This window comes from Peromyscus californicus, unplaced genomic scaffold (genome assembly GCF_007827085.1).
Source record: "Peromyscus californicus insignis strain IS unplaced genomic scaffold, ASM782708v3 Scaffold_8__1_contigs__length_139910024, whole genome shotgun sequence".
In the NCBI taxonomy this organism is placed as follows: domain Eukaryota; kingdom Metazoa; phylum Chordata; class Mammalia; order Rodentia; family Cricetidae; genus Peromyscus; species Peromyscus californicus.
Window position 1 is genome coordinate 110,661,016 of NW_026294606.1, and position 15,876 is coordinate 110,676,891.

Sequence of the window (15,876 nt, forward strand, 5' to 3'; positions counted from 1 at the left end):
ATATTATTTATTTTCTTACTCATACCTCTCACAAGATGATTCTTAAGCATTTGTGCTATTATTATAAGTTTCTGTGTAGGAAACATTCAATGGTATTACTTGTCACCAAGGATTCTGAAAGGCAAAAAAGAAAGAATGTTATTTACTGAGCACTCACTGTATTTTATTTGCTGTTCGGTGTTACTCTCGTCTATTTCTGGTAGAAGTGGCTAAAGCTTGTGTTTTTAACTTTTTATGTAGATATACAGAAGCTCAGAGAATGGCTTCTTCCAGTGAGTAAAATGGGAAGTTTATTGTCAGACAAAATTGTTTCTGAATCCAATGTAAACCAGTGAGATAGTGTGTCTTTCTTTTCCTGATTCTCAGTTTTTTGTCACATTAAATCTCACCTGCTGCATTTATTTAATACAAGACCCACCAGGCTATGTAATAAATAGTTATGACTGCTTGATGTTTTTGTCATTGTATTCTACACTGTGAACTTGTATCAGCTGAGAGCCGTTCAGATGAATGGAACCTGATCAGTTTTGACTGGTATCTGGACAAAGGTGGACATTAGTAGTCTACTTCGTTCTGGGTCAGTGCTGAGGATAGGATACAGGAATTTACTCATGCTAATGAAGTGTCCTACCACTGAGCTATGCACACACTTTGATTAATTTCACAGTAAAACAGTTCAGAGGGCAAAGGTAGAAGTTCTGCTTAAGAAGAGGAAGGGACAGACTGTCCTATTTTAAAAAAAAAGGCTGATCACACTTCTGCAAAGAGATTTTATAGTAGGTGCCCACAACTAGGTGGACTGGAATGCCCTAAAAAGTTGAGTTTGCTTTAATAGTTGTGTTATCTTTAACCAGAAGTTACTGTAAGATTGCTGTGGATATATTATAACCAAGATCCTGGTAGACTGAATAGATTGCACTGCCTATTCTAGAATATTTTTAATGATCTACAAAGCTATAAAATCAGACTTCTAGAAAAGTGTCAGCATTTATATGCACTCTGCAGTTTTTCTAGCTATTTTGATTTCATATAGTCTGTGTGGTGGATGACACCCTCTAATTCTTTTAAAATACCTGTGTTATTTGGTAATATATACTCTTGAAACCTTTACCAATTTCTAAGAACATTCAACCACTATTCATAAGAGCAGACAATGAAATGTAGTGTCACAAGTTACTTGGAATTAGGATTTATAAAACCCAAGAACAAATCTTTTTAGTAACTGATGAGAGTGATCTCAATTATCAAATAAACCACCAGAGGTGTTTGAATAAAGATATATGAGGGATACACAAGCCCAAAGACAATATTTTAAATAGTCTCCAACAGTAACTCACAGCTTTTTAAATAGGCCCATTAGCAACCTATTTGGTTTTATGACTGGAATTATTGAGATATAGTTACTTTATTACTTGTCCTATCTGACTAATGGTAGAAATGATCTTACAAAAATGAAGACAAATATATTGCAAGAGCTGGAAGGAAGTGAGGATATTATAAGAAAAAATTAGAATACTCCTTTGAGATTATTGAAAGTATAGAGAAGTGTGTTATGGAGGCAAGGTCTGTGTCCTACCTCTCTTTATACCTGGCTAAGTATTTCTTGTCATCATGAGTCATTTTCTTTTGGGATATATTTGCAAAATTCTTAAGAATCTGAATTAGTTCCTCTTCCTCTACTTCTATTTGTTATTTTTTTTTTCTCAGCCAGATGCTTTCAAAGTGGGTTGTAACCGTCATTTTCTCCTCTACCTATCTTCAGGATTACACTGTAAGCATTGTCTGGGTATCCTGTTTGTAAATTCAACTCCAGTATACAGCAGACAGTTAGTACTCATTAAATCTTTAATGGAATGGGGATGATACAGAGCTTTACCTTAGAGTGTGGTTTCTTTATTTTTTTCTTAATACCCTGGACATCTTCTAAAATTAATTTACCAATCTACTATGTGTGTAATTGTATGTACAAGTGTGTGGGTACCTGGAAGAGCCAGAAGACAGCATTGGAAACCACACACACACACACACACACACACACACACACACACACACACACACACGCAGACACACATGCAGACACACACGCTCGCGCGTCAGCGCACACACAACTTTTAGAAACACAGTTTCCAGCACTCAGTTCTCTCCTACCTCCTTATTGAGGCAGCATTTTGCTTTTTGTTTCTGCTGTTGTACTGTTAGCTGCTCCTCTCATGCCAGGCAACTGGTTTCCCCGCAGTGAAATGTTCCTCCCTGTGTTTCCCTCCCTACCATAGGAACATGAAGACTGCACATAGGCACCGCTACATTCCTCTTTTTACGTGGGTTGTAGGGATGGAACTCAAGTCATTAGGTTTGCATGGCTAGCTCTTTTATCAACTGAATTGTCTCCATGGCCACTGTGTGGAAATTATTTTTATTTTTATTCTTTAGATATTTATTATATTTATATGAGATATTCATTTCTCTCTCTTAATTCCTTCTTTCTTCCACTAGCTCCCTTCTTCTCGGCAGTACCTCCCTACACAAACATTCATGAGTTATTTTTGTGTCTGGCCTACTGAGTTTATTGCAAATTGTCTGAGCACAGGGGTGTCACTGAAGATCAACCTCCAATGAGCATTAATTGCCCACCATCCCTCTAAAGGAGGGAGATCTCCTGGAACATTCCATCATCCATGGGCTCAATTTTGTTAATCGTTTAAAGACATAACCATGAGGCTGCAGGAAATTCTTGGGTGCAATGGCTATGCCATGTCCAAACACATTATTATGTTTAAATATTTCCTCCTCTCTTTCTCTCTGTTCACATGAGGTGCCTACATTGGTGAAGGTGCTAATTGAGGCTATAATATGGCATTGTAAATCCAGAAGCTAGAATTATAGGCAGTTGTGACCTGCCCAATCTGGGTGCTTGGTACCAAATTCTGAACCTCTGTGGGAGCAATAAGCAAAATTCAAGCCATCTCTCCAATCCCCAGAGCACCTCATTTGTAGCACAATGCCCCTCTTTATGATGTTTTCTGAGACTGATAGGGATGTTAAAGCTTGTTCTGTTGGGATGTGAGTATGCCACAATTCCTATTTATAAGAAAAGAAAGGAACATAAATAGACATTGAGAATGGCAGGAAGAACATCCATGTGCACCTGCTTTTAAGGTCAACCAGTGTGAATCTCCTGTCAAACCCTGTAAAAATGAGACCAAATGAGGTCTTAGGAATGGGATGACTGCTTTACCTCATTACTTTTACTATATAGGCCACTTAGCTAAAAGTAGAGTTTAACACATAACTAAGGAGGGGGGATAGGTAAAATGGAGGAGCTGTTACTAAGTAAGATTGGAGAAATTGACATTTCAGAAAACAAATTTAAACTCAGAAATTTTCCCTGAATGCTATTCAACAGAGCAGATGGACCAAAAAATGATAATAGAATTTGGCTTTTAAACTTATCTGGGGTTCACCATTAAAAAGTGTTTGGCATACTTTAATGGTCTGGCTATATGGTTAGAAATTGGATGGCAGAGGCTAGCAGAACTAATCTGTGCACGGAGAAAATTAAACAGGACATACTTGTTGTCATGCTGTTCCAATGCTATTACTGGGGCCAGAGCTAAGCATGAGGTAGGAAGTAAAAATAGATATGCATTTTGAAGGGCTTGGTAAAATTTTCACAAAGAGGGTCCTATTGAATATGGTCAGAGAGAGATGATAAGAAATCACCACATTTAAATCACCATATTTTAAAATGTAAATTTAAAGGGGATAGGAATATCATGCTCTACTCTTTTTTTTTTTTTTTTTTTTTTTTTTTTTTTTTGAGATAAGGTCATGTCATCCAAGGTAACCTTAAATTACACTTTTATGCACTTATCACCTTGGGCTGCTGATCCTCCTCTTCTACGAACAAGTGCTAAGGTTACAGCCATGTGCCTCTGTGGTGAAGCCTCCATTTGAATTATGTAACTTTAACTTCCAGAAATTTGTTTCTAGAACCCCAAATAGTATTCTTAAATACTTCATAAATTGTGTAAAGCTTTCCCGTAACCCTCTTCAGCACATGAAGTTGGCAGAGTCTAGGTGCATCCTGAAAACTATGATTTATCCATATTAACTACACTCTCTCAGATGTCTCTATAATTCTCCAGTATGAAAAAGTGCAGCTGCCCCACTCTCATTTTTGGCTTTTCCCCATCAACACAGACTTGACAATATATAGGCAAAGGAAGACATTCATGTAGCCTTTTGGGTAAGAACTGAAAAGGAAAATCGTGTCTAGGCTAGAGATGAATAAGTCAAACATCAAGCAGCGTAAGACCTAGACTAATGTCACCCACCACCCTAAAATTCCATTATTTGACAAGAATTTTTCAGTTGAAACTTTCCTCCTTTGTGGTATGCTGACTCCTCATAGATCTTGGTGGCATTTGACAACAAAGAAATATGTAAATGAGAATATAGCATCCTTTAGGTAAGTTAATTGCTACATGTCTCTTAAAATGATAATAATTACAATAAACACCAATAAGCTGACAAAATCAAGTGGTTCTCACTTAAAGATGGCTTTTTGCATCTAGAATACCATTAAATTAAAAAAAGATGTGGGAGGCAGGAGGCAACTTAGACATGTTCCAATATAAGGGAACTTCATTGTTGTTGAATAAAGTAACATTTCTGTTCAAAAGCTATGTAGATGTATACATATGAGAGTATAGAAGGATCTTATGTAAACTGTAGCAAAAATGAAACACTGTTTACCATGTATAAAACACAAATAAATCAGAAAAGGCTCCTTGAAGGAATATGGGACACTTAGGTGACTGCTCAAGAGGAAAATTCAGTTGGAAGATAGTTGATGCCTTCAGCTGACCTGAAAATGTCAAGTTAGAAGTTTGAATACTCAGCTTCTCCCAATGATTAACAATAAATGGGTCTACTCTAAATGTTTAACCAGTTGTACAAATAGACTATTTCATAATTTCTGTCTTAGCTTTCTCTCATAACTTGCGTAAGTGAACAGAGATTTCTACAGCACGTTGTTGTAAACCTTAATTTAATGTAACATGGTTTAAAATAATATATATTTAAAACAAAAATGTGTGTGTGTATGTGAGTGTGTGTGTGTGCGTGTGCGTGTGCGTGTGCGTGCGTGTGTGTGTGTGTGTGTGTGTGTGTGTGTGTGTGTGTATGTGTATTTAAAGTCTGGAAGAAAGATTTTGGTCACAACTGCAGTGACAGGTTTAGTGAGGGTCATCCACTCTCCGGAGTCTTTGAAGCAAGACTACATTTATCTTCCAGCTCCTTGTTAGATGATGGCACGTCTTTGCTTGTAATCACACCCATTCCATCTTTGCATCCAAATTCACATTACCTTCCCCTCCTCCATGATTATTAAGTTTTTCTGTCTGTTATGCAACACCAGCTAAGAATATCTGAGGGTACCTTTCACATAACTGATAATCTTTTCATCTCCAAAACCTTCTATCTTTCAGATAGTAGGACTTAGTGTCTTTGGTTGGCCATCTTTCACCCTGCAAATGATCTCATTATGCTGATATTTAAAAAAAATCATTTAAATGTATAAGGAATAAGATCTTGATAATTACTAATAGTTCTGTAAAGTGCTAAAGTTTGTTCCAGTGTAAATGAAAGTTAAAAAAAAAACAGAATCTCTTTTACACTCTCATCACGTTATGAAGACAATCCTTGCAAACACTTAGAACAGTGCTGACCACAGCTCATGAGCTCAAGACACTTGAATTTTTATTATATACATTGCTATTTCCACACATTTATAAGGGTTTTATAACTAGTCTATGTTGAATGATCTTGTCTACCATAAGCACTACATGAATTCAGTCATTTTTAATTTGATACCTAATGTTTTATTAATCAAAAACATTTATCAATGCCGTTCAGAGCTGGTTCAGCAGAGATAACCAATGTGGCCATATAGTGTTGACATTATGCCAGCAAGAACAGGCATTTAACATTTCATTAAGTAGTGTGTTCATACTGAGGTAGTGTTTTAGATATGAGAACACTTGATAAAATAGTGAAAATATTTTTACCTATACTAACTGCTCCAAATATTCCAACTTCATTGTAAGTCCTTTTACATCATATTTTATTATTCATTGTTCAATTCCAGATTCCATTCCATCTATGTTTTAAGATCCCAGAAAAAACAAAGCTAGAACTCACCAAGGATACTGACCTTAGGCAGTTTGTTATTTTAAAGGCAATCCCAGTTCCATTATTGAAATAGAAATTCTCCATTAGCCATCTCTAGAGAATGTGTGGGAAGTAGAGGCCATCAGATAAAAGCCGTTGTAATACACATCTTACCACTAACCTTTAAAATAAGCCTGCAATGCTAGGTGTGGTTGCTAATCTCAGTATTAGGGGGCCTTATACAACAGGTCTGAACGGTTTGAAGCCAGTGTGGACTATATAGTAACATCCTAGCTTGAACAATAACAACAAAAAATAATTGCAACTTAGTTTTAAAATAAGCCTATCAAGAAGCCACTTCAAGATAATTCAATTCTTCATCCCGTGGATAATGGCAAGACAGAGGCAAAAGACTCACACATTGCAGAAAAGAGAGAAAAATATTTTCTTTTATATATTAGATGCTGAGATTATTTGAATCAGCAAATCTATAAATGTCTATCTATGATTCTTTTCTTGAATTATGAGGGAGGAATTCTAAAACATGCTTTACAGCTTGATAACAACCTCCATGTCTCTGAAAGCTTTGGAAAAATAACAAGTAACCTCTTAGGTAAAGCCATTCAGTAAAAAGCAGTATTTTGAACTCAGCCTTCAGCCTTCAGAATATCATCTGTACTATCTTCTGATGTGCCAGGATATTTATTTTTTGATTCTTCCTTTTCAGTATCCATCTCCAATAATATGGTGACACTTCTACTCTCAGCTTATGATTCTTGCTCGAATGTTGAACATCTGCTTCCTAATTCCTGAACTTTAAAATGATAACCAACTATGCAATATAAAAGTGGGTGCCTATAGTAGGAAGTTTTCCTGTGTCCCTCCCAGTCCCGCAGCAGCTCAGACCCAAGTAAACACACAGACGCTTATATTAATTACAAACTGGATGACCTATGGCTCAAGCTTCTTACTAGCTAGCTCTTATAACATAACCCATTTGTATTAATCTCTTAAGTTGCCACGTGGCCACAGCATTACCGGTGTGCTGGCATCTTGCTGCTCCTTGGGCAGCAGCTGGCATCTCCCCTTTCTCTCCTTTGTCCTTTCAGTATCTCTCTTGAATTTTCCTACCTGGCTTCACCCTGCCCTGCCATACGCCAATGCAGCTTTATTTGTCAACCAATCAGAGCAACACATATTCACAACCTACAGAAACATATCCCACAGCAGGTGTCCCATGACTTAGACTTATTGTTTATTTTTACCCATTAGGGGCCCATCCCCCAGCTCCCAAATAAATCACACATGGAGGCTTATTCTTAATTATAAATGCACAGCCTTAGCTTCACTTATTTCTAGCCAGCTTTCTAAACTTAAATTAGCCCATCTACCTTTAGCCTCAGGGGCTTTTATCTTTTATTCCTGTATACCTTTTCTTTCCTTCTTACTCCATATCTGGCAGGGTATCTAGGTAGCTGGGTGGCTGTCCCCTGAAGTCCTCTTCCTTCCTCTCTAGTTCCTTGATTTTTTTTTCTCCCAGATTTCTTTTTCTATATATTCTCTCTGCCTGCCAGTCCTGCCTATCCTTTCTTCTGTCTTGCTATTAGCTGTTCAGATCTTTATTAGAACATCAGGTGTTTTACACAGGCACAGCAACACAGCTTCATAGGGTTAAACAAATGCAACATAAGCAAAAGTAACACACTTTAAAATAATATTCTACAACATAGACTGATGCCTTCTCTCAGAATACTAAACCCTGACAATCTCACTGTTAAAGACTATGGTCCTATGTAGAACCACTATTCTCTTATCAAAGTGACCTTTTATGCCTCTTTGTCTTGTTGGGGCATTTTCAGTATATTTTACTTCGCCTACATATTCTTTAATTGTATACATAGCTGAATTATGAAACAGATTAAAGAATATGTGGAAGTTCTGCCTCAGCCCCCTCCTCCCTCTCCAATCCCTGCCCCTCAGAAACCTGCCAAGCAGTTTTTCCTTGTACTGCTTTGGTGGAGAAACCTATGGCTGGGGATTCAAAATACTTATCATCTTGTGCTAAGCCCGGGTAGAGTTGGACCTCCCCTGCTGGTCTCTGGCCACATGGGCATATTCTCACAGGTCCTTTGGCAACCTGGAAAGCCATTCTCCCTTCCACCCCACCTCTGACACACCGGACCGACTTAATGCTCAGTAAGTTACCCATTACCGAACCAAAAGCCTATAAGGGATTCAGGATCTCTTCTGAGTGTTTTGACCCCTTCTGGGTGAAAGGATTCCAGGTTACTTGCTAGGCTGCAGCACCAGGTAACTCCAGCCCACTTCCAGAGCAGGGACCATCCCTGTCCCCTGGGGTTCCCCTCCACAGAGGCAATCCTCACACCTTTCCCAGCTGTAGGTTTATAGAACCATATGCAGTTCTGTATCCCTTTGTCTCCGGAAAAAGGCTTGGAATGGGTACTTGTGGGTGCAAGTTACATCCCCAGACACCTTTGGGGTGTCTCATAAAAAATTATCCAAACTGGGGCTGTCTTATACCTATGTTGGTTTGAGCTCCCTCATCCAGGGTTATGAGCTTTGCACTCCCTCCCCTTGCCCCATTCTGTTTGTTTGCCTGCCTGCTTCTCCTGCCTTCACTCCGGAAGGACGACCTTTTGCTCAATTACTCTCTCAGTTTCACCGAGGCACTAACTCTGCAGTTCCCGCTGTTTTCTCTTAGTGGCATATTTTGGTAGGGCCCGCCGAAGGGTGCCCACTTTGACTTTGCTCACCAGGCTTCCTTGGCATTTGGTCTGTCCACATTGGGATTCTTCCCACAATAGATCCATTCTCTCTGTTCCTGCCTGCTCTCCCACCCTCAAATGTTTCATTCTTCCGTTTGTTACATGTACATGAAAGCTGGAGACACCTGCTGCTTCATGTTCAGGACATGGCTGTTCACTCCCCCGGCTCAACAGCGTATAAGACCCACAACTTAAGCTCCAGCTGGCTGTTGCGGCTTGCAAACCCACATTCCATGGTCTCTATGGCTCTACTTCCTCACTCTTTAAGAAGTCTTTTACTCCGCCGGGCGGTGGTGGCGCACGCCTTTAATCCCAGCACTCGGGAGGCAGAGCCAGGCGGATCTCTGTGAGTTCGAGGCCAGCCTGGACTACCGAGTGAGTTCCAGGAAAGGCGCAAAGCTACACAGAGAAACCCTGTCTCGAAAAACCAAAAAAAAAAAAAAAAAAAAAAAAAGAAAAAACCATAGGAGTAAAAGATTTTTTTTTGGTTTTTCGAGACAGGGTTTCTCTGTGTAGCTTTGCACCTTTCCTGGAACTCACTTGGTAGCCCAGGCTGGCCTCGAACTCACAGAGATCTGCCTGGCTCTGCCTCCCGAGTGCTGGGATTAAAGGCGTGCGCCACCACCGCCCGGCCTCCTATGATTTCTTACATGCTGCTTTATACTGTACACTCTTATTCCAGGGTTATTTTTTTTTTTTGGTTTTTTTTTTTTTTTTGGTTTTTTGAGACAGGGTTTCTCTGTGTAGCTTTGCGCCTCTCCTGGAACTCACTTGGTAGCCCAGACTGGCCTCGAACTCACAAGAGATCCACCTGGCTCTGCCTCCCGAGTGCTGGGATTAAAGGCGTGCGCCACCACCGCCTGGCTTTATTCCAGGGTTTTTAAGTTGGTCATCTGACACGGTTTCCTGCAAAAAAGTTTTGCTTCTCTTTCTATTAAAAAAAAAATCTGTTTTGTGTGTATGGATGGAAATGTGGCCATTGAATGCTTGTTTCTAACTGGTCTTGGAGCCTGCGTGTATGTGTTCTGTATGGCAGCCATTGGTACAAAAAGAAAAAAAATTAACTTAAAACTGGTAACTCCAAGTTGTAAATGCTGTGGAAAATAACATGTAGTCTGCCATTATCTTAATTAAGTACAGCACATAGGCAGCTACTATTTTGACTAGAGGATGGAGAACAGGGAGGTCATATGACTTCACAGTCTTAGAGAAAGGTGACCACATAGAATGGGTCCACCAAGAAACAACAAGTCTCAAAAATATTTTGGATTGGGATAGATTTCTGTATAATAATTCCTGTTCTGTCCTATAAACAAGGTTTATAGATGACAGGATTTGAAACAATGCTGGTTTACTGAGGTATCAAATCTGCACCTCCATGCATTCATGTACTGGAACATATCTTTCTGGTAGTCAGATTTTTGTAATGTAAAAGTAATCCTACTGGTATTGATTTTAGAAATACTAAATTGTTTACACTGGGAAAACTGGGTTTTGCCTTCTAGAGATACTAAACTGCTTATACCTAACATATAATGATCCCCTGATCCTTGAATTCTTCAAAGATTTGAGAATACGTCATTAAAAAAAATGGCTTCTCATGATAGATACATGCCAGTTCCTGGCAGTACTCCTAGCTCCTCCTGGATTGGCACAGAAGAATTTCCACCTGTTGCTTACTTTAAATGTAGCAAATCAAGCCACAGAGCAGAAAGCTGCCTTGCACCTTACTGCTGCTAAGACCCTGTCTAGACTGTCGACAAGCAGGACACTGGGGAATTGATTGCCTCACTTTGCCACAACAAGGTAGGCTGGTCTCCCCCAAATTCCTATTCTACAGAAAGTCTGTCTGATCTTCTGGCCTTGGCAGGTGAAAACTGATACTGCCTTGTTGTGACCTCTATCACCAAAGACCATGGAGAAACCTGGGATAGCTACCTAGCAGCTGGAAAGCTATCTCGCTTCTGCTTACTCAGGTGGAATTATCCTTCTCAGATGTGATGGTGTTTGATGACTAGGGTACTGATAGATTTATCAGTTTAACAGTTCTCCCCGAAATCCCCGAAGAAGACTCCAACCACCCCACCTTGATAACTCAGTTCATTAGTTAAGTTTACTGTTAAAAAATACAGACAGGTTTTCCTTGTTCACAGGCTTCAAAGTAAAGGATAAATAGGCTTCAGAGTTTTAGCACTTATAAATGTAGATTTGATAAACTGATAGAGCACTGGCTACAAAGAGTTTTCAGAAGTTCTTAAATTTATGTTGATTTTACTGGTCCCAGGTTTTAGGACTGCATAGAGGCTTTTCCAGCATTATTGTATCATTCCCAGCTACATATGGCAAAACTACTGAAATGCCAACACATCCCCCTTTGAAACAGGTTAGCATTAAAGAGGGTGTGGAAGCCTGCAGTCACCTCTGTTCCTCCTCTCCTGCACCTCAGTCTCTTTCCTTTCCTCTCCTTTGCTTGCTCAATCTCTTTCATTCTTTAAATTTCTTCTGGCTGTTTTCTAAGTATAGAGTTAAAGGTATGTTTCATTGGACTAAAACCAGGCCCTAGGGAAAATGTCTTAGCCCAGAGACATAGACTTTGCTATGACACCAAGGTATAAATCTACTTTTGCTGTTTTCCAGGCACCTGCAGGTTCCTGGGGAAAAGAGTTCTGCCACTGTATCAAGAAATCTGGCCTGGTAAAAACTAATATCAGTCTCTAGAGCCCTTCTTTGACCCCACCCATCTTTGAGCCTATATTTTACAGGTCACGTCCTCCCACCAGATTTGTGCCAAGGCCAACCCACAGGGGGCCCTCCAGATATTCAAGTCCCTGCACCATTTCTGTGGACACCACCTGGGTGAGGACTGGTAGGTTGACCGCACCCACATGCTGACTCATAAAAATCTCTGTTATCTCTTAACTCTTTTTGACACCTTTACAGGATGGATGGAAGCACTCCCCTATTGTGAAATGTCAATCTGTAGGCTTGAATATGTCTTCCTCTGATTTGTTGATAAATAAAATGCTGATTGGCCAGTAGCCAGGCAGGAAGTGTAAGCAGGATAAGCAGACAAGGAGAATTCTGGGAAGAGGAAGGCTGAGTCAGGAGTCACCAGCCAACACAGAGGAAACAAGATGTGAAGGCAGAAGTGAGAAAAAGTACCAAGCCACGTAGCTAAACATAGATAAGAATTATGTGTTAATTTAAGTGTAAGAGCTATAATAATAATATTATAATAATATATATATAATATAATAATAATAAGTATAATAAGCCTGAGCTAATGGCCAAGCAGTAATAATTAATGTAAGTCTCTGTGTGTTTACTTGGGGGACACAAGTGGGAGAGATTTGTCCCCACCACCAGCCAGCCAGGACACAGGAAAACTTCTAGCTATATTTGGTGCAACACACCAAGAGGAAGCAGAAAGGCAGAGCTAGGAGATGCTGCCAGCTGACACCAGGAGAAGCAAGATGTAAAGGTACCGATAACACAAGCCACATGGAAAAGTATAGATTTATAGAAATGGGTGACTTTAAGATATAAGAGCTAGCTAGCAAGAAGCCTGCCATGGCCATAGTTTAAAAACAACATAAGCCTCTCTGTGTTGTTTTGAGTCTGAGCGGCCATGGGACCAGACAGGACACAAAAAAATTTCCAGCAACACCCCCCACTTTCAGGGAAACAGCAGCTAAGATGGCTCAGGTACTCCTGGAAATAGCATCACCCAACTTAGCATCCCCCAAGCTTCTGGGACATCAGTGCTGGTACCATCTCTCCAGGCTCAAGTAGACATCTATCTAGGATAGATGGTCTGTCCAGCAACTGGGATCCTTCCCCTTCTAGTTTCCAAATTGTGATGATGAAGGGCCTATCTGCTTTTCTGCCTTGCTAATTCATCTTTGTCAGTACAACCAGGGCACATCTCCATTCCATTTTTACTGGCAATCTCCCCATGACTAGTCCCGTTCATAGGACTGGTGACAACTTTTTTTTTTCTCCTAGCAACTTGTCTTCTCTGCTTCCTCAAGAAATAGATCATTGAGGCCTTCAAGATGGCAACTTACCTAATGCTTTTTCAAACACACCTCCTGCTGAGCCTGAGACCACCAACTCAGACTCCCCCTCCCCATGGTGTTCCATGCCAACAGGAAGTAGCCTGACTTGAATCTGTGCCAATATATCCAAGAAGGTTGAGATGTTCCCTTGGAAGTTCCACCTCAGCCTCCTCCTCCCTCTCCAAACTCTGCCCCTCAGAAAGCCTGCCAAGCAGTGGCTCCACCCTCTCCCCCAGAGCTGCTCAAGACCATGCCTACAGGGTATTTAAGCTCAGGTCCACAGACCTGCCATGTGATGTCTCCCTTCTCCTGAGATCACCCAGGAGTGCTCTGCTCAAATTAAACCTGGTCCTTTACTTTTAATTTGGCTTGATTTTGCTTACTGGATCAGCAGAGAAACCTAGTACCAGGGATTCGGAATACTTATCAATATGCAATAGGAAAAGCAAGATCTTTGAATCAGATGGAATGCATCATTGTTTGACCATGCCAACATAACTTCAGTCTCTCATAAGTCAGCTAGTGATAATGATAAGCTTTATACATTTTTAATGAATCAGAGGAGAAAACACTTGTAAGTAGGAATAACAGAATTGGGAAGATGCCAAATACTAAATAACTCCTTGCTATTCTTATAAATAGTTTGTCTCTATTTATAAATATTTTTAAAAGGACACTTATTCAACGTTTCAGAATATTAATAGACTATTTTTTTAATCCTCAAGTCCTATTCTGGTTTTAGTCTATGGCAGGTGTTCCATATGCCACAGTAAAATTGAATATCTGAGCAATGTTTATATCAAATGATTCTATGGAAATCCTTTACAGTCAAGTAGTCTCCCCGTTACATAAAATTAATTCCTTAGAAATTTCAGGGGGATATAATAAGAGGGGAGATGTACACAAAGAAGAGCAAAGGGGAAAAAAAGATGATCTATAAAGTATTTATCTAAATAGCCTGCCAGTTCAGAGTGGCAGACTGTGGAGCACCTCCCATCAAGAGAGGAGTGAAGATGAACGGTTTCCTGTGGAGACCAGAGCTGGCTTTCTTAACCTTGTTTTAATGTAGGAGGAAGGATAACTGTAAATGTGGCCACATTTTTTTTTTGTCTTCTGGGGTCTTTATCCATTTGCAAAATAAGGAAAATATCTACCTCCTCTGAGAGCTACTCTCTTGGTTAAATGATGTAAACTTCACTAAAATTATTAATGTAGTCCACAAGTCTAAAATGATAATGGAGGTCACCATCTGTGTGTCACACATATTTATTCAGGCTTAAAACAAGGAACATTTTTGGTGTGTATATATGTTCATATTTAATGATAACTGACTCTCATTTGAGGCATTTTAGTGGCATTGGTATTTGGCATATGCTCTTATCTTCCTGGCTTGACTTTTATCTGCTATAGGTGGGTAATTGATCTAAATTGTCCAATTCACACTTTTTTTTTCTCCTAGAATGTACATTTGGAGTAAAGTAGTGTCTGTCTTTCTGTGTGTGTGAGTGCCTGAGTGAGAAGTGGGGGGGAGGTGGCGCGGAGGACACACTATTACTACATTTCCTGGGAACCTTCCATTAATAAATCCTTTTCACGAGAATCCCATTCGCATTTTCTTCTCCTGGAAAAGTCCATTTAAATCAATTGGCATGGAAATTACTTGCTACAGGGTAATCAGACTAATGCAGGTGTTCATAAATTACACCACAAGGGCCATTAAGTTAAAAGAAAGGAGGAGAGAGAGAGAGAGACAGAGAGAAGTTTGTGCCATTTGGTTTTTCAGACTTTCCTTACTAGAGACCTTTTGGCCATATAAAACCTTCACCACACTACACCTCAGTTTCCTCATCCCTAATATTTATGCTAGAGTATTATTTAGTGAAAAGAAATAATATATATATATATATATATATATATATATATATATATATATATATATATATATAAAATTTGTATGTCATGTAAACTGAGTCAATAATTTAGTCAATAGTAGCTGTGACTTTTTTTTTTTTTTTTTTTTTTGGTTTTTCGAGACAGGGTTTCTCTGTGCAGCTTTGCGCCTTTCCTGGGACTCACTTGGTAGCCCAGGCTGGCCTCGAACTCACAGAGATCCGCCTGGCTCTGCCTCCCGAGTGCTGGGATTAAAGGCGTGCGCCACCACCGCCCGGCAGCTGTGACTTTTACTGTGCCTGCCATTACAGCTGTTTCCCTGTAAATGATTCTAGTTCAGGGACACAACTTACAGTCTTCTGTCACTGTACTTTTCAGTTTTTACTGTTTACAACAGTTTTTTTTTTCCTACGTTATAGTCAAGCCAGAGTTAGAACTCTCCAAGTCAGCAGTTAAAATGGAAACATCAGTGCAAATAGAGACTGGTTGCCATGGTGATGCTTTGCCAAAGTCATAGAGAGGTAAGCTAAATGGCAAGGGGGACTAAAAGTTTCTTGAATTTTTTAACTGCATTGAGTGTGATGGCTAGCAGGACAATTCCAAATTGTACTTGGCAGACACATCTTCTGTCTCTACAAATCTTCCTTTACAATGAGCTTATTTTTCTCTGGTGATGTTGTTATCCACAGCAATAATTATATCTCTGGCAAATGTTTCTTCAGAAAGAAATTTAGGATCCACTTATGGTTTCAAGTTTAGATCACACTTCTTCAAAAATTTTTCCAGTGCTCATTCTTCTAAGGCTTACATTCATTATATATAACATGTAAAGAAGTACACATACTTTTTTAGGCATTCCATTAGTTAATAATTCATGGAATTATCAAATATCCTGGCAGTTAGTAGATATTAAAAAAACACATTAGTTATTAGCATTAAATTAGCACCATGATTGTTGTCTTTGTGGATAT